Source organism: Xiphophorus maculatus, chromosome 5, assembly GCF_002775205.1.
Source record: "Xiphophorus maculatus strain JP 163 A chromosome 5, X_maculatus-5.0-male, whole genome shotgun sequence".
Lineage (NCBI taxonomy): Eukaryota > Metazoa > Chordata > Actinopteri > Cyprinodontiformes > Poeciliidae > Xiphophorus > Xiphophorus maculatus.
In genome coordinates, this window is record NC_036447.1 from 9,273,839 (window position 1) to 9,289,450 (window position 15,612).

General features: G+C 37.3%; 1 protein-coding gene across 3 annotated transcripts in view; it reads right to left on the bottom strand.

The window, feature by feature from the left end:
* Window positions 1-11,130, bottom strand: part of pik3r5 (phosphoinositide-3-kinase regulatory subunit 5) — a 28,797-nt gene extending 17,667 nt beyond the window's left edge. Inside the window, exon 1 of one of the 3 annotated variants that reach the window (XM_014476146.2) lies at window positions 10,865-11,130. The gene's annotated coding sequence lies outside the window, so the exon portion shown is untranslated. Of the gene's footprint in view, window positions 1-7,753; window positions 7,794-10,864 lie in introns of those variants that run through there. The other 2 variants (XM_023334666.1, XM_023334665.1) reach the window with 2 other exon arrangements.
* Window positions 11,131-15,612: the final 4,482 nt, after the last annotated feature.

The window sequence follows — 15,612 nt, forward strand, 5'->3', positions numbered from 1 at the left end:
TATTAAGTGACAATGTCACTTTCAGTTATTATAAAAATGCTGTATAAATTAAATATGACCTAGAAGAAAATTGACTTTGTACTATAAGGCCTTGAAATTGGGCCTCAGCCCTCAAAACGTCATCACAACATTGCTCCTTTGGCAACGTTTTTACCAGTGTTTCACTGAGAAGTAGATCGTTTAATGAGCTCAGCAGATGTGCAGTTCCCACAGGTGTTTGCCAATTGCTGCTGGCTAGTCTGAAGGAGCTGACTGAATTGTAAGCTGGTCTGGTGTGAGGCAGAAGCTGAGAAGCCTGGAAACTTTCGGTCCGAGGAGGAGCCTTGTCCTTAAAAGCTTCACTCGCTCCCCCAAGCGTTTTGCACAGCTGAGATTGGAGGATTTTTCAAACATGCATGAAAGATGAAGTAACATGTAGTAACATTCCAGGTATGTTTTGGATGAGGGAAAAAAATATAATATGATACAGAAAAGTAGATTTTACACAATGCTACCCTTTTGATTAACATCCACCATTCAAAGTTGAAGAGTAAGAGACCCAGTGATGCATTTGGTGACTTTTCTGTATAATTTTTAACTCTTCTGGTGACTCATAGAAACTTTCCCAAAGCAATGCATTCTATATAAATATTTTTAAAAATGCCAAAAACTAAGAAGCAGAACAAAAACTTCCTTAAATTAGAAGAAAATCTTTTAAAAACACTGAATTATAGAAGTGAAACAACTCATCCATTTGTTTTTTTATTTTGACAAAATAAGAAAGTAATTCTCTGTTTTGAGAATGACTCTTTGTCTAAGTTTTCTTTATTAATATAAGTTAGAAATCACACTTAAAACACCGGTTGATAGAGTGAAGACACACAGAGACAGATTTAGAGATGAGTGATCACTTCAAAAACAATTGTGGCAAGCTGTGCTCTCAAAATTTCCCCTCACACTGACAAATTCCCCACACTACATGAAAAGGACATAAAGCGTGACTGGAAAATGAAAACTGTAAATGAATTACTCACACGAGCTACACACTCCCACTCAGCCAGATAAAACCATTACATACACATCTGCTTTATGCTGAAGCAGGTTGGACTCTGGGGAAACGCTGCACATCATCATATGTGAGAAAAACAGATCAGCTGGCAAGTAAAACTGAAAACAGAAAGAGATCGGCCTGGATCTCATCATCTGCATACAAACACCTTACAAGTCCAAGCAAATAATGAAAAAATAACAACTGTAATATGTCCAATGCCTCTGCATAGAGCAGGTGCACCATATGGAGAAGCTACAGTTCTCAATGCAGTTGCCCATGGTTCAATTCCCACCCACGGGCCAATTGCTGCATATCTTCCCTTTTCTCTTTCTGCCCCTCTTCCTATCCAGCTACTTTTAACTAAAGGCCACTAGTGCCATTAAAACCCATTCGTACAAATTTCAAAACATTAATTATAAAATAAATTGTAATATTGCGTCTTGCTTTCATCCACAAAACACTAAAAAGGTGTCTTGACTAGCAACCTTAACATTAAAAAAGTGAAAATGTGTTTTGTTACAAATCAGAAAAGCTTTTTTTTTTTGGTTGTTGTGATCAACAGCCATATTGATTACGGTTAGCAGTGCATGCCATGCGCTGACTTTTCTTCCCCTTGTCTTTTTCTGAAATTTCATCAGTGATGTCCAAATGGAGTGCACTATTAGGGAAAGTACTGGTTCCACTTTAAAATCCAAAAATTACCTCAGCAATTCTATGTTTTATGTATACAAGTTGAAGTAATGACTCCAGTAATTAAACATATATCATACTGTACATCCAAGTACTACTTTATTTTAACCTTGATACAAACAAAATCTAGAGATAAAGCACAACCTTGTCTCACTAGAAAACTTCCAGCAGATGAATGTGTTGACATAGCCAAAAGAGATTGGTGGCTTATACTAGAGGTGCAAAAATTGTGGGTTGTTAGTATTTGCTTGTTGGCTCCAAATGCCAAACTTTGTATTTAATATTTAAGCTCGGACTTTGAAGTAAAGAAGGAAGGGATATTAAAAAGTCATTTGAAGGTAATGACCCAAACAGGGGTCATATGTGGTTCCGTGTCTTTGAACAACAGTCACCTGATGCTGACTGCTCCAGATCATGGAGGACATTACCACTTCTAATAATATCTCCTGTCATTCTGTCTCATACTTGTCATGTTATTTTGTAAGTCTTTATTATTAAGTATTGTTCCCTGCAATCTTCTAATTCTCCTTCTTCTGGCTTTGTAAGATTGCAACAGATTAATTTAATACATTCTTCTCTTTTGTACAGCACAATTATGCACAAGTTGTCATGCAGATATTATTAAATGTTCATATACAATTACTATTCCCCAGACTCCAAATAAAAAATGTTAGGTAACAGTGAAAGGACCACTGACGCTAACAAGAACAATCTTCGGTGAGATGTTAATTTCCACAGCATAGGGATTTATGCAAGTCATTTCCAGTTTTAGTCAGGTGTTTAAAATAAAGTCAGCAGAATCAGAAAGATACTAGAACCAATCAAAAACCAAACTGTTTTTTTCTGCAACATGGCAGCTGATGTCTGCGGTTCATTCAGACTGCAAGACAGTGAGACAGTGAGACTTTCTCACTAGAAAGCAGAATGTGCTCTGTTTTATCTTAAGTTTTTGTTCTGGAATAATTAGATTCGGAAATGTTTGTAGAATGGATTTCTTTAGCAACCTTTTGGTATCAAGTAAGGTTCTGCATTCCCTAACAACTTTGTTTTTAATTGCTAAATATATTACCCGTGATAATTGCTAAAATAAGAAAAAGACAGTTTGAAATGTGAACTCCGATATCATTTGGACTTTTTTTTAACCTAAATCTCTTGACATGGACAATAATTAAGGGTAGAAAAAATATTTTGTATCTTGTTCAACAATTATATTTCTTAAATAGAAATCCTAAAGTGTTGACAGTTTTTATGCGACAAAGTGTAACTAAACCAAAAATCTAAAATAAGCCACGAAGTTTGGATCAGCTCATCTGGAATGAAATTAAGAGCTTTACACACACTGTAGCTCTTGTGAACTATTAAAAGATGTGAAATAGCTGAAGAACACAAAGTTGAATCAGATAGCAGTGAAGCTGTCTTCGCTTATCAATTTCTTACAACCATGTCAAATTCATGATTGCTAAGATGGAGCGATGATCATGGTTTAAACATTCTTCCGCATTTTGATAATGAATCTAAAATTTTTATGTGTACAATGGGCTTTGTTTGAAATTCTCTGTAATTCCTAATCATCACGCCTAACGTTCTACATAAGCTGTCTGTACTTTCTCACACAAAGATTATTGATGTACTGTAAAAACATCCCAGCCACAGACCTCAATGCAGAAACAGGACAGGAAGTGTCTGCCAATTCAAGTTCAAGAGGCCGCAAGAACCGAAACGACACTATCCCACCCTCAACACTCTTTATTTCTTTTTTTCCTACAGCAAAACTGTTCAGCAACAATACCATCAATTGTGTATGTAAACAGCAGGGAAAAGCAGCACTTTTTCTGTGCTGTCCCTCCTCTCCGAGTTGTATTGTGTCTGAGATTCGTCCCGGATGGCCCTGAGCAGCGCCTACCGGCCGAGCGTGGCGGACACTTCTGCTGTGGGCTCCGGTCATTGTCAGGGCAGGACAGAGCTGGACACAAGCCCGGTGAGAGTGGAAGGAACTAATAAGTTACAGCTCTACTGACTCAATGAGGACATGTACAAATAATGAAGATTACAAGCATCTGAATGGGGTAGTGAAAGTACAGTCACCAAAGTATAATTCTGGGTAAACTAGGTTTTTTAATGCAACTTCTTTGAAAGCTTTCTCAAACAGATTTTAGAAATAAACCATAATTCACATATTAGTAGTCAAAATCTTTGTTAGTCACTTTCAAAGCGAAAACACCCATCCTACTGAACATGACCTGGATTGGTGACTAAACAGCACTGTCATCACAAGGTTGTTTACAGAGTTTTGAGCTACAAATGTATGAGTCTGTGGCGTTTCATAAGAGGATGTACGATGTACATCCCTGACAGTCAACAAGCTCACTTCCACTTTTTTACAAGCTACACTCTGCAGAAGTCAGACAAAAACATGTAGCTGCCTGTGATGTGACGGATTTCACTAAGGTTTACCAGGAGCGTTACAAAACTGTGGAACGGACTGTTATTTTGAAATTAATTTCTTAATATTGCTCTTGGCATTGGGTAAATGGGAGATGCTTGGCCTTGATATCCATTTTTTTGCACCTCACAGATGCAAACATCTGCCAAATCAATCAAAGCCATCCGTTTCGACATCGCATCACGTAAACAAGACAAGGTATTTGGTTGAATGTTGAAAGAAGAGAGAATTTAATAGCATTGGTGGATTTAAATACACCTTTTTACTTCATCTTTATTCAAACAGAGCCCCAGACACCAAGCAAAATTACTAAAGTTCAATGCAAATCCAAGGCAGCGCAAACCCCTTAAAGTTAACATAGATTAGAGTCGGAGATTTTCTTTTCAAATGACTGGGATTTCACTGAGCTCCTTTCAAACTGCTTCTTATTTTCCTGTGTTATGTTAGTATCTATAAAAGTATGTTTACATGGGTCCAAACCAAATTAAACATCTGGTCCAGCTGCAATTTGAACCAGTGTGTCCAGTTAATGTTGTTTCCACTTTGCAAATACGTGTATTGGATTTAAGATTGAAAAGTGCACTGTAAGAAAATGTAAAAAAAAAGTTATATCTCTCCATGTATATTGTGTACATACAGTGATATTCTACATGGGTCTAAATGTGATCCTTGTATGGTATAGTACATGTGCAAGGGTATGAAGGATGTATAACTCAATGTTGGCCCCATTTCACACAATTTACATCAAGAAGATGGAGTTTTTGCAAGGGATTGTTTGACATTATTGCTTTTTGTTGTTAGATCTATTAATAGATAGATGTTACAAACATGGTGGGCTCACATCATAGAACTGACCCATATGACCAACAAATCTGTAGCAGCCTGGCATTGTTGGAGATCACAATTTGTCTGCTATGCAGCCAAAAGTGCTAAAGGCAATGTTGTGAGACCGCATTCTTACAGTCATGAATAAAAACACAACAAAGGAATAAAAGGCGGTAATGCAAACATGAGATCCTTTCTGGAGTCTCTATTACACAGTCCCATATTAAAGAGCAGAGTGTAAAGTCTCTAAATGACTCTGTTGTTCTCTATAATAATTAGGAAATTTATTTTCCAGACTAACTGAACTTTTCCAGCCCTTCATCTCCCTGTGTGATTTTCTCGTTCTCATTCTATCTTTCTGTTTAATCTTCTTGCATCTCCTCACAAGCAGCTTCCCACATCTCCCACTGATTCAATTACCAACTGCTTCCTAACAGGAAGACGACTTCCCTGCTTTGCTGGGGAAGCAGGTGCTTCTCTATTGTTGCAATGTGATCGTACTCTTAGATATGCTCCCACAGACCTAGAAGGACAAGATCTTTATACAGTAAGTGTCGCTGCCTTTTTTTTTCTTTCCTCTGTCGGCCCACAGAGCTCTTAAACCCCGTTTCTCACTCTGCTGGATGTGAACTGGCTTCCTACAGCTTTAGGAAATAACCTCAGTCCAACTCCAAAGCCTGTCTGTAATTAAAGGCTTCCCTTCAGTATAACAACTGCTAACTGTGGGAATTTTCATTAACTAGAATAGAGTAAAGGGACAGAAAGACAGAGATCAACAAGGTAAATTTTCGTAAAAAAAGAAATTTTGTAGTAGGTATTCCGGGCCAACAGGTGGCACTGTGACACTGCCACAAAACAATGCAAAAAAAACCAACAAACAGCGCCATTTTTGTTATTTGTGAGAATGAACCACATCCAATAAACAGAGAGAGAGATGGAGCTCAGATGTCATAACTTCAAAAAAGACGTGCCTCACATGTACACAATGAAACAAGAAACTGGCGATTAAAATTTATTACACTCTGATACTCGTTTCTGGAGATGAACCTGGTCACGTCTCTACGTGGACGACGTCTTAAAGGGAAAGTGGCATTACGATGCTACAAACAAATGTACTGGAAAATTGCAATGAGATACCACAACATTAAAACACACATTTGTCATCCAGGTGAGGTATTTCTAAGAAAGAGCTGTTCCACTGCCATCACCTCTTCTGGTTATTCTTAACCCTGAAAATGAAGGTGAGAGTTCTGAATTCAGCCTCCAGTGTCTGAAACTTGTACACATATGCAGATCTTGAATCCCTAATACTAATAAATTAATGTAGTATCATTCCAAATATTGCATTCAAACACTCCTTAGTGATTATAATATTCCATATACTCGTAATAAAATGTCGAATTCCAGTTTAATCTATTGTGCAGCTCTATTCAACAGTGAATAGGGCTTCTTTAAAATGCAGTATTAAATTATTAAATTATGTCCTCAGTTTGTGAAAATACAACAAAAAAGTTTCTTTAAAAGCATTTTTATTCATATTAACACTACCTTAGAGTAATAAAATGTATATGTATTTGTCAAATCTGGACTGAATTGATTCCCACTCATATGAACTCACAGTTTGTGATTGGTGTAACCTTCACTGTATTTATGAAAACAAACATATATTTTTTCTCAAAATATTGCTGAAATTTCAACTTGTTCTCATTAAACCCAATTGGCCAATTGTATAAACAGCCTCATCTTGTGAACTGGATGTATAATTATGCACATAATACATAACCAAGTGCTTTGATTCCTGGAATCAATACAGTCAACCAGGATATGTAATATACAGAGATAAGATGAGAATTCATCAACAATAAAGTTTAGAGAAACAAATATCACGAGATATCAATCTGTCAAAATTGATTCCCACACTTTTTAAAGCATATTATTCTACAGGAAGAATTATTTATTTAAGACAGTAGTCAATGTTAACAGCAGTGGACAGACCATTGAACTCAACCCAAAGTCAAGCCATAATCTTTTACCTTGTCTCTAATCTATGTTTTCTCCTCAGGAGCTTACAAAAGCTTTTGAGAGGTATTTTTATTTAGGCAAAAATATAAAAAAAATGCTAAAAACATTTTAAGCAGGTTGTGTTTTTTTAAAATAAACTTACCATATTTCTTTGAGTCAAGCTTATTTTATAACAGACAGAGGATGTGAAAGTGTGCAGAGGTCTCCTTTTACAGTGAAAGCGCTTCTATACTTACAGCACAGACAATAAAGAGTGCTTGTTTTACTGAGGACAGAAAGCTACTCTGTATAACATGACTTCACTTCCTCAATAATAACAGATAAACACATGAAAATTTTAATGCAAATATTATGTCCAGGAATATCGAGTTATGCCGCCGTATCCCAAACAGGACAGAGGCAAAAACAGGATTGACAACCTGTCCTCTACATATACATAAGCTTTACAATGAAACAAATGGCGGAAACACAATCATGTCAGAAAGACACATGATCGTTGTTTCAGAGTGATGTGGGAGAAAAATTTAGTACGCTTTCATCACCGCTTATTCTTTTCTTTAATAGCAACAGATGTACATAGTGCAAGTGCACAGATGCACATGTTCACACAGATGGAGGCGCCGACCACAGCAGTATGCGTCGTAAAGGTGAGCGTGAAAGATTTCACTGATACCACAGTTGTAGTGACAAACAGGAAGCATTTATGTGAATAACACGGTGCTGCACTTGGATGCTGCTTTCACCTCAGTCGGATCAGTGTGGCAACCTCCTTCCCTCGCCTAATCTGATATCTGTGGTGAAAAAATAAAGAAACGTGCAAACTGTGTCAAAATCTCCTCCATGCAAACAGGATTTATGGTAACATTGCTTGTCCTGACTTAAGGGGACTCCTACAGTTTTTATTTCTCAACAAGGGGAGATGGTTGTACTCAAGCTGATTGTGTAATTCAGAAAATTCTTAGAATCCCTTCCTGTAGAACCTTTAACTTGCAGCTTTGTCCTTTTGAGGATATTTTGGTAAAGTCTTGAGACTTGTTATGTATTTAACCACAGTGATGAGAAAGTTGTTTGTCAAAACTGTGGTTAAACTTGTACATAGAAATGTAGTATGGTTTACCAACATGTTCTCTCAAACAGCTTGCTACATTCTGACATTTATTTGGAAGTTCATACTGTTTGTCAACCTCTTTTTGAACAACTTTCAGGACACTTGATCAATGCCAGCTGGCCTTTCACCAATGTCAAACACATTATTCAGAGCTCAATCAATAACAGGTAACAAGGTCCTTCAACAGAGGTCTAAAGGAATGGTAGAGGACAGTTACAAAATCTATTAATGCGAGTCTACTTTCCTACATTGGCTTAGCTTTAGTGCATGAATTTCATCAGATTTTGGCAGCAGAAAAACAATAAAGTGATGGGTTAGAATAAGGGTTGTCACATTATCAACATTTTATGCTGATAACAAGAATACCCTTCTGTGCAGGATTGTTTCTATATTAACAGTATCTATCTAAAGCTACAGCAATATATAGCCAAAACGTTGTGAGGAACTTTGTCTAAAAAATACCCTAATTGTTTAGTAAGTGTAAACAGGGATCTGTCTCATGCAAATGTATTTAAAGCAGCCTCGTTCCATTCCTGGTCATTTTGAATCATAATTTCTTTGTTGATCAACTGCAGTCAACAAAGTGGGTTGCCATGGGCTGTGACCAGTTCACTCTGGATCTTACTAAAATAAGACACAAAAGTCTTCACTTTCTAAATTATCTCAGTTAATTGTTGTCAAATAGTACTTAATTCATTATGAGCCATAGTGACCTGTAGATTTATTAACCAACAGAGATGTATTACTGAAGTAGTGGGTGTTGGTACCACCCACCATGCATCAGTTCAGCAGTGACAAAGGGTAGAACAGGAAGTAGAGGGGATTTAAATGGATAATGTTAACATATGCTATTCTGCATGTTTAATTCTTTGCTGTTGCACATACAGGAGCTTTACTGACCTTTTTAAATTTCCTATAAATATTAGAGCAGGGCTGTCCAACGACCAGTAACCTGCAGCTATCAGATGTGCCTCTGATTCAGTACATCTAAATCAAATAGATCATCAGCAGGATTATGGAGAACTTTTCTGCATAGAACAGGACAGGTTAAGTCTTTATGTGTCAGCAATGCTGCTGTGCCACATTGTGAACCAGCTTTGGAAGATGAAACAGCTCAGTTATGTGGATTTTGAAACAAATGAGTATTCTACAACAAAGTATTAATTACAGCTAGATTTCAAAGTGCTTTATCCAAGAAAGCTCTCCCTTCACCTCTTCTTAGTCTAACAGTGTCTTGCATTGTTTCATTCCGCACACATGAAAAATGGCCAGCTCATTGAAAAACAGTCCTATACTAGTGGCCTATATACAGTTTAATTAACTCCTAGGCAAATGTATCAGGTTCTACAGAGGCCTGTCTATGAGCCTTCCATTTGTTGAAGAAGAAAGACATCTAAAATTGTGGTTCTCAAATGTTTAACCACCTCAGTAAATTTTTAAGCTGTACAAGCACTTCCATGGTGCCAGACATTTTAAAACTGAAGTCCAATGGCAGTAAACTTTCCTAGTTTGTTGTGTTTTCTGTCACAAACAACAACAACAAATAAAAACCGTTCTTATTGGTACCACATGTTCTTGACTTAATTCTGTGGTCAATGTCCAAATTTTCAACAATGACTTTTCAAGAGAGGAAATGTAGGTCAAAAGAGATACATATGTCGTGATTTATAGCACTTCCTATTATAGACTACAGCAGCCCAAATAACCAAAATTCATGCATTCATCTCCTGCTCCATCATGTCATCACTCATGAACAACGTACCCACAGATCTTCCTCTCTTCCACTTGCAGACCGACTCAGATGAAGCAATCCAAAAACATAGAGGACATCAGACTCTTGAGGACCAGAGTTACAGAGTTCCTTCCCTTTAAAATACCTTTGATATTGAAAAATAGCAAGTCCTCCTGGAAGACTCAGGCATATAAAAAGTAAGCAGTCAGTCCCAATTATTGTAGTGTTGTTTTTTACTACAATAATTAGATTTTCACCAAAGTCATCCCAGCAATCAGTGCATGCACCATCGCATTCTCAAAGAATCTTCCTTGGATGGAAGAAATCTCCATTCTTCTTCATTCCAACGCTTGCATTTACTTTCAGCAAGTGGTCTTCACCAAGACTACATGCTTTGATTCCTGCCACAATATTGTCTGACTCACCGTTTGTGGCAACAATGCAATTCAAACAGGTGTAGCCTACCTCATGAAGTGGACGGTCAGTGCAAGTCTAACTGATGTTCCAAACAGTGAGACATATCAGATAGTTGACGCCACCCACGAACAGGAAGGTACAAGACAATCCTCACATTTTTTTCAGAAATGCCCAGTTGTGTCACCCGTCAGCTCCTCTTTCCTGTTGCAGGTAAGCCACGCAACAACGTCCGGGCAATGAACTTACACGTGCTTTTTTTTTCTGCATCACCTCTACTTCCTCTCTTTGATAAGTGTGAATCATAAATGGAGAAAAGCAGAAGTCTCTAAAATTGTTGTAGCACTTAGGGGGGTTCTCCGTTTCCCCATAACAACACGGTTTTTAGCGGCACTTAATGTTTTGACAGTAAACAAACAACAGAGGAGCTGTGGCTTTTAAAAACTTCTTAATGAGACACAATGAGATGACAGCAGCCATCATAAAGTATATTTTTGCAACAAATCGTGTGCAATCAGAAGCCAAACTTAAATCCTGTTAACTATTAAACACAAGCTGTCATTTTCATTCAACCATCACGATACAAATTCATCACCTTACCTGCTGTTCACTGTCCAGCCTCCATCGCTGTCTGCGTGTAGTTGAAGAATCAAATAAGTCCGCGCAAAAAGTGGGTCCTTATCGGCGTCGCTTCCATTCATTCACTCACCGCCCGCTGAACTGAACAGCCTCAAAGAGCCACATCCTGGGCCGGGCCGAGCCGAGAAGTTTCAGGTCAAACCAGAGAGGGATCAGCCCGTTATGCTCTCAATCCGCCGCTTTTCTGACTGCTCTGCGCTTCACAAGCACTTGCGGCTCAAGGCAAACAGGAAGTGTACCACGGAGGTGCATGTGAGCACAATGACGGAGGCTGCTGGGGTGTGTGCGTGCGTGTGAATTGCGCATCTCCATAAGGTTGCATGAGAATTTTTGCAGGGATGTTGAACAACCCCAATGAAAGGAAGTCATTTGTTTTGTGGGATTTTCATTTAAGTCTTTGATCTCCTTTGTTCACAGTTTTCTGAACATGCAATGCTTTGCAGAAGTATTCCACTACCTTGGACTTTTTTATGTTTTGCTGTAATCATAACTTTGCTAGGATTTTGTGTGATAAACCAATAAAAAGTTGTACAAAACTGTTAATTATATATATATATATATTAAAAAAGAACAAATTTGACAAGCCTGGTGTTCAGCCTCTTTGACTGCGATACCTCTAAATTAAATCCACTTAGTTTGGTTTCACAAGTCATCCAGTTGGTAATATATGAATATTGTTGTTTCCATTAGGACACGAAGAACTGCAGATTCATAACTCAGGCGGGGAGAAACAGAATTTGTATGCATAAATCTGGGCTTTATGGAAACAGGGCAAGAAGAACGTCATCCTTAGAAGAAATCCGTAGCAAATTCTGCTTGAGATTAGCTATAATAAGTCAATCAAGGAACGCAAATATATGAAAAAATATGTTCTGCTCAGATGAGGCAAATGTTGAACTTTTAGTACACATGTAAAACCCAGAGTAAAACATGGTCATGGCAGCATCATGCTGTGGGGATTTACGCACCAATCTGGCATGTCTGCTGTCTTATGACTGGTTCTCTGTGACCTCCACATAATTTTAACTGTATAATTAGATGGACTCTATTTACTAATTAAGAGACTTCAATTGGTAAATGCACTGTAATATTTAGAGGTATTGGAGTAAAGAGGGCTGTATAAATATGCGCATCACAGGTTTTAGATTAATATTTGTAACAAAAAAATCTTAAAAGGAAAAAAAAAACATGTATAATTTTCCTTCCACTTCATAACGTGTGCTACTTTGTGTGTTGTTCTATCACATAAAATCCCAGAAAAATGCATTGACGTTTGGTGTCAAATAGTGAAAACAAATAAGGGAACACCTTGTTTTTCTGATTATGGCCATGAACATTACACAACATAAAGTTTAATTCAGCCATTTTGATTTTTGGTCCCAGTAATTTGCTCACTGTTAAGTAGTATCACAGTCATACTGATGGAAAACCTATGAAAGCAAATCCTCACACTGAACTGTTACTGATTGGAAGTTACCGTATATCGATTGCTCCTTTCACAATTACAAAATCATATTCCTGTAATGTCACTTGCTTATCAGCATTATTCTTCCTGTAACCCTGCAACAAATATGTCGATAATTCAACATCTTGACTCCATTTTCAGTCTGCATTCACCTCTGTCAGGAAAACACTACTTCCTCCCCTGCTGCTTTGCTTATTGTTTACATATTATTCTAATAGGGCTTCTGTGAATTCCCCTTCTCTTAAAGGGTTCTAAATGCAGTTACAGTAACCCATGCAAACACGAGTAAGCACAACAGAGGTTCAACTTTCATGGATTCTGAATTCATTAACATCTGATACAGTGTATGTAATCTGAATTCTAATTGCTTTTCAGAATATGGAAGAAAGAGTCCATTTCATTTTCAGGGCAATGTCGCGCTAAACGGTTTGGCGGTCATACCAGTAAGCTGATGTCTTTCCAGGCCTTTTTGGTACAGATTGTTGGGGAAATGACACATTCAAACATCATTGCACAATACTGATATTAATGCCATCTCACCTGTTTCTTTAGTTGAAGAACAGCCCTTCACAATAAGCAAAATGTAGCTAAAAATACATAAAAAATGTGAATTTGTACTCTGCCGAAATCTAATGTTGTATTAACTTTGTTTCTGATTTACAAGAAACTTTAAAACACCACAATTATCTGCTTTTAAAAGGCAATTATTACTGTAAAAAAATCTCATGTTAGATGTGTGATCCATGAATATTTTAACAATATAAAGGATGCTTTAGCTGAGTTAAGGCAATTGATAGTAGCTGGAATGGCCCAAAATCAAATGATGATCTTGGCCCCATAAAGCCTCTGACAGCCTCTGGTCTTAAACAAAGATTAAATGTGTTTAAATAGGAAAGGAGTAAGCCATCTTTTATTCAAATGGAAAAATCCTTTTTGCTAAAAATAAGCTCTCATTTGTAGAAAAGATGACTACATAATGATGTCTAATGTCATTGAATGATTTTATTATTAGGTCTGAACCTAAAACCCAACAAGTGTGGTAATCAAGGCTGAATTTCAGCGTCTATCTATGGTTAAACTTGGTTTATCTCCTGCTTCTTTCTGTCTATTTCTTTTGTTTTGTATTTGTCCTCCACTGTCATCTTAGCCTCTTATCCTTATCATCTGACGTCTTTCTTGGCCTACCAGCATGTTTTTCTTATATGACCTTTTGCTGCTTAATGTTGCTATTCCAAATATTACCCCCTGTTATAAAACCAGCATTGTTCCATAAGACTGTGCTTCAAACAGCCTACTGAGAAATAATAATAAAAAAAGATTTTAGCTGGAATATTTTCTTTCATCCATTATTAGTATTCACAAATGCCTTATTTTGCTTTTTATATGCATACAATGCATATAAAAAGTGTCCACTCCTTTGGGTATTTTACCCCTGTTTATTGCTTTTATTAATTTCCCTTTGAGATTAATAAAGTATTTTTTGAATTGAACTGAATTAAATCCATTATGTATTCATATTGTTTCTGCATAGTTTTAGCTTGATGCTTAGGGTCATTGTCTTGCTGAAAATACAGCTGTAATTCTTTTGCAAATGCAAACTAAATTGTATGCATATATGCATTTATTCCCTATATATACTTTAACAGTTTGCTTAATATATTAAGTTTCAGAGAAAAAGACTTCCAGGAAGCCATAAAATGCATCTTTTGCAGTATATTCTTGAAATAATTCTTGCAAAGTAATCAGCTGAGTAAACAATATGAAATACTAGTGAATATATAATTTTTTTTGCAATTGTGTTAGCACAAAATAAATCAGTAAGAAGGAATCTTAAAGGTCAAAACATAACTAAAAGTAAAAGCCAAAGAAAGCAGAGTTCCTATAAAGATCCTGAAGTGGTGCACCAACAGTGACTGCAAAAAGCAAAAAAGGAAGTAAAAAAATCTGATACTGAACAAAATGTGCACTTCAAGGTTGTAAAAAAAAAAAAAATCATAAATTGTCGCATCAGTGGACCTGTCCTTACAGATCAATCTAGCAGAACTAATAATCATTAAAAATAAATTTATTGTCAATTTTTATATTGTTCTCATTTCCATGAAGGGTTTACAGTAAAAAAAAAGAAAAGAGAAGTTTCCACTGAAACAGAGAAGTTCAGAAGTAGAAGTCAAGGACATGAAGATTTCACTCACGTGGCTTTAAAAAACGCGTAATGATGATGCGTTTGATGTTAAGACCAGTTGGATCCTAAACATTTCTTATTGGTTGATTGAGCTCTAAAATACACATAAGGTTTAATTGAGAGGATATTCAAATTCAGGTTAATTTATCTGTTGAGAACCTGACATGACTGTTCAAAAACATGTCAGAGCAGTTCACTGACTTTAATACACTGCCTGGCCAAAAAAAAAGTCACCACCAAAAAATGGTCACACTCTCTAATATTTTGTTGGACCGCCTTTAGCTTTGATTACAGCCCGCATTCGCTGTGGCATTATTTCAATAAGCTTCTGCAGTGTCACAAGATTTATTTCCATCCAGTGTTGCATTAATCTTTCACCAAGATCCTGTATCGATGATGGGAGAGTCTGACCACTGCGCAAAGCCTTCTCCAGCACATCCCAAAGATTCTCAATGGGGTTAAGGTCTGGACTCTGTGGTGGCCAATCCATGTGTGAAAAAGATGTCTCATGCTCCCTGAACCACTCTTTCACAATGTGAGCCCGATGAATCCTGGCATTGTCATCTTGGAATATGCCCGTTCCATTTGGGAAGACAAAATCCATTGATGGAATAACCTGGTCATTCAGTATATTCAGGTAGTCAGCTGACCTCATTCTTTGGGCACACAATGTTGCTGAACCTAGACCTGACCAACTGCAGCAACCCCAGATCATAGCACTGCCCCCACAGGCTTGTACAGTAGGCACTAGGCATGATGGGTGCATCACTTCACCTGCCTCTCTTCTTACCCTGATGCGCCCATCACTCTGGAACAGGGTAAATCTGGACTCATCAGACCACATGACCCTCTTCCATTCCTCCAGAGTCCAATCTTTATGCTCCCTAGCAAACTGAAGCCTTTTTTTCCTATTAGCCTTACTGATTAGAGGTTTTCTTACGGCTACACAGCTGTTCAATCCCAACCCCTTGAGTTCCCTTCGCATTGTGCGTGTGGAAATGCTTTTGCGTTCACAATTAAACATACTCCTGAGTTCTGCTGTTGTTTTTCTTCAATTTGATT